The 3,249-nt window shown below is 34.3% G+C and overlaps 1 pseudogene; it reads right to left on the bottom strand.

Annotated features, from left to right (window-relative positions):
* Positions 1-334: 334 nt before the first annotated feature.
* Positions 335-2,969, bottom strand: LOC132067368 (transcription factor LHW-like; annotated as a pseudogene).
* Positions 2,970-3,249: the final 280 nt, after the last annotated feature.

Below are 3,249 nucleotides of genomic sequence, written 5' to 3' on the forward strand. Positions count from 1 at the left end.
GAATACGAACTAGGGTTAATAATACAGCAAAAATAACGGGATACAAAACAGATGAAGCAACAAATAGTACTACAAAAGGTTAAATCTCGTTTTTATTTTTTTAATTTTTAATTTTTTTTTTTTTTTTTAGTATTGATCAATTGAAAGTGCCAAATATAAATTCTTAACAATGGATTTTTCTTGTGAATGAAAATTATATCAAAGTTCGACTTCGATAAAGGTTGATGGTATAGCCTATAAGCACGTAGATGTTAAAGTAGGGGAAAAGTTCTTTAGTAGGCACAAGAAAGTACGCAGGGAAGGGAATATTTCCAAAATTCACCACAACACAGAGTGAAACAAGAAAGCAAGAAACTACAATTACTTTGTTAGCTGTGGAGAATCCTAATACAATCTAAATAGTACATTCCAAACAATACCCTTAATTACCATCATAACATCTAATATCCATTATTGGGCATGCTGCTACTTACATTCAAATCATGATGATAACCATAATGTTGTTGTTGATGATAATGGTGATGACTATAAGATGACATTGAACCACTACTCTCTCCACCATGATGATCTAATTTCTCATTACTAGTATGATTATTCCTATTTTTTTCTTCATTATTGTTCTCCTCCTCTTCATCATACTCCTCTTTTGCCACTTTCTCCAACCCCAACATTTCAACACTAGGCCTATATTGGGGTTGGTACTCATAATAGGCGGGTGTTGGACCCGTCATTCCAGCAAAGATCTGCTGGAACGACGGAGGGCAGCTTGGAAAGAAGCGCTTCCAAGCTGCTCATTGATGGCGTGATCTTCACGTGTTGATGTTGATTGAAATGTTCGTACAATTCGGCTGGTGCTGGAGCTGCTGCTGCTAAATTAGCTTGGAAATGCCACGCGTCCGGTGGCACTCCGTACCCATCCACCTTGAAAGGATATGCTGATGAAGATGGATGTGGCAATAGTACTCCTGGAATGCTTTCAATGTAACTAAACTTCTTTCTTAGCAACACCACATAGCTCAGGTCTTCAATAACCTGCATAATTAGTTGGGCCGATAAGCTTCGAAAATACATAATTGCGAAAGAAAACCTATATAATCCATCATATATGTTTCAAGTATATTAGTTATGGATTTAAATTATATAAACTAACAGTATAAACCAGTTTTAGCAGATTATTACCTTATTTTCTAAGTTACTATATATCAGGCTTAATATCGAAAGTCACATGTTGTAGGTCAACATCTATGTTACTCGGACTCTTCAAAAATGGACACGGGTGCGTGTCGGATCCTCCAAAAGTAGTGCATTTTTGAAGGATCCGACACGGGTGCGGCATCATTTTTGGAGAGTCCAAGCAACATAGGTCAACATAACCTGATAGTGTTAAAATTCTTTATATTATCAGTGCACGGAACATAAAATCTCTCAATTGATGTAGTGTTGGTTTTTAAGGGTTTTGGAGAGAGGAGAACGAAGGTTATACCTTATGAACAGCTCCCAACTGAATGACACCTTCTCTAACAGCAATCAAAGCTATAGTCTGAAGATAAAGCAAAATATTGATCGAAGAATCTAAGTGAAATGTAATGTATTATGGAAGATGCTAATTTTTTGGGTTATATAGCTTGTTTAGAAACTTACCTTTATACCAGAATGGAACTGAGCTTCCCAAGTTCTAGGATGCTATTAAAAAAGAAAAAAGAAAATGCATAAGAAAACATGTTGTAAATATAACAGAAAGTACTGAAAATTAAATATGAAGCTATATGTATAGTTAAGCTTAGAATTATATGTGCTTACAGAATCAGCAGAGTTGTGCCATGCAGACAAGAAGTTGATTTCTTGTTCATTAGGTTCTTTGTAGATCCATTTATGACTGTGATCTGCTGCTACTTTTCCAATTATACTGCAAATGTTAACAAAAGATAAAAAATAAAGCAAATTCATAAGGACTAAAGTTTTGCATCATATTTCTTCATTTGTTATATACCCTTCTCCATAGTTGTAAATTTCATGTGACATTTTGAAAAAGAGCTCAGGTTGAAGCCCTTGATAATGTTGATATTCTCCATAATTAGCAGAAGATCCTGGACATTCACTGGCATTCATCTCAGCCGTTGATGCTGCAAAATTGCAAAAACCATCTTCCCATACCAAGATCCTATCATTTGTACACCAAAAAAAAAAAAAAATCTAACAAAAGTTTCCAAGAAAATAAAAAACAAAACTAGAATAAGAAACAACATGAATATGAGCAAAATATTTACCAGTTCCTTCTATTCCCTCTTGACCTATCATATGCTCCTCCTTGGCTATCCCACCTAATTTAAAAAATAGAAGAAAAAGAATATAATTAGCATATGTAACTTGTTTATGAAATTAAGTATGCACGAATTAGGATTAGTCAGACTAGTTAATTTCTGATTATGTTGCTCAGACTCTTCAAAAATGTCGTCAGGTGGGTGTCGGATCCTTTAAATGTATGCGCATTTTTGGGCGATCCGACACAGGTGAGGCAACATCTTTGAAGAGTTCGAGCAATATAGATTTCATATACCAGATGGTAAATTAAAAAAAAGATATGAGGGAAGTTAGGGACAAGAAATATAAAGGAAAGTAATTTGTTACTTAGGAGGAGGGTAGTTTCTGGGCAAGATTCTCCAAAATACAGCATAAACCCATTGAGAGTTTTCATGAATACACAAACTCCTTAGAGAGTGTTGAAGAAGATGAGTAACTGCTAAAGAGCTAAGTTGTTCTTCCATTACAATATCACACAACTTTCTTGCTTTTTCCTTTGGCACTTGAAAGAAGTGTGGTCTTTTTTCTCTCTCTCTCTCTCTCTCTTAATATTTTCTCCTATGATTTATAAGAGAAGCAAAGACATAACAACCTTTAGTAGCTTTATATAAGGCCACCCCCCAAAGAAATTAAATAGTATCATCACATTTATACCTCTTTCTCTCTCATAGATAATGATAATGAAAGAAGGGTTTTTTTTTCAAGATTATACCAAAATGAAGTGCAGAAGGCCCAACGCTTTTGCCTGCCCGGTTTCCAGTACTCTCTTTTTCAAACCCTCTTCTCATAATGATTTATTTTACAAGTACATACAATGAGCGGAGTCAGAATTTGACGTTTATGAGTTAGATATTTAATCTTTTAAAATTATTGGGTTCAAAATTCATAATTTGTACATGTTTAATGATTTAAAAAAAAAAAAGTATGAATATAGAGTTTGGACCAAAA

The sequence above is a fragment of the Lycium ferocissimum genome, chromosome 8 (assembly GCF_029784015.1).
Source record: "Lycium ferocissimum isolate CSIRO_LF1 chromosome 8, AGI_CSIRO_Lferr_CH_V1, whole genome shotgun sequence".
Taxonomy (NCBI): Eukaryota; Viridiplantae; Streptophyta; class Magnoliopsida; order Solanales; family Solanaceae; genus Lycium; species Lycium ferocissimum.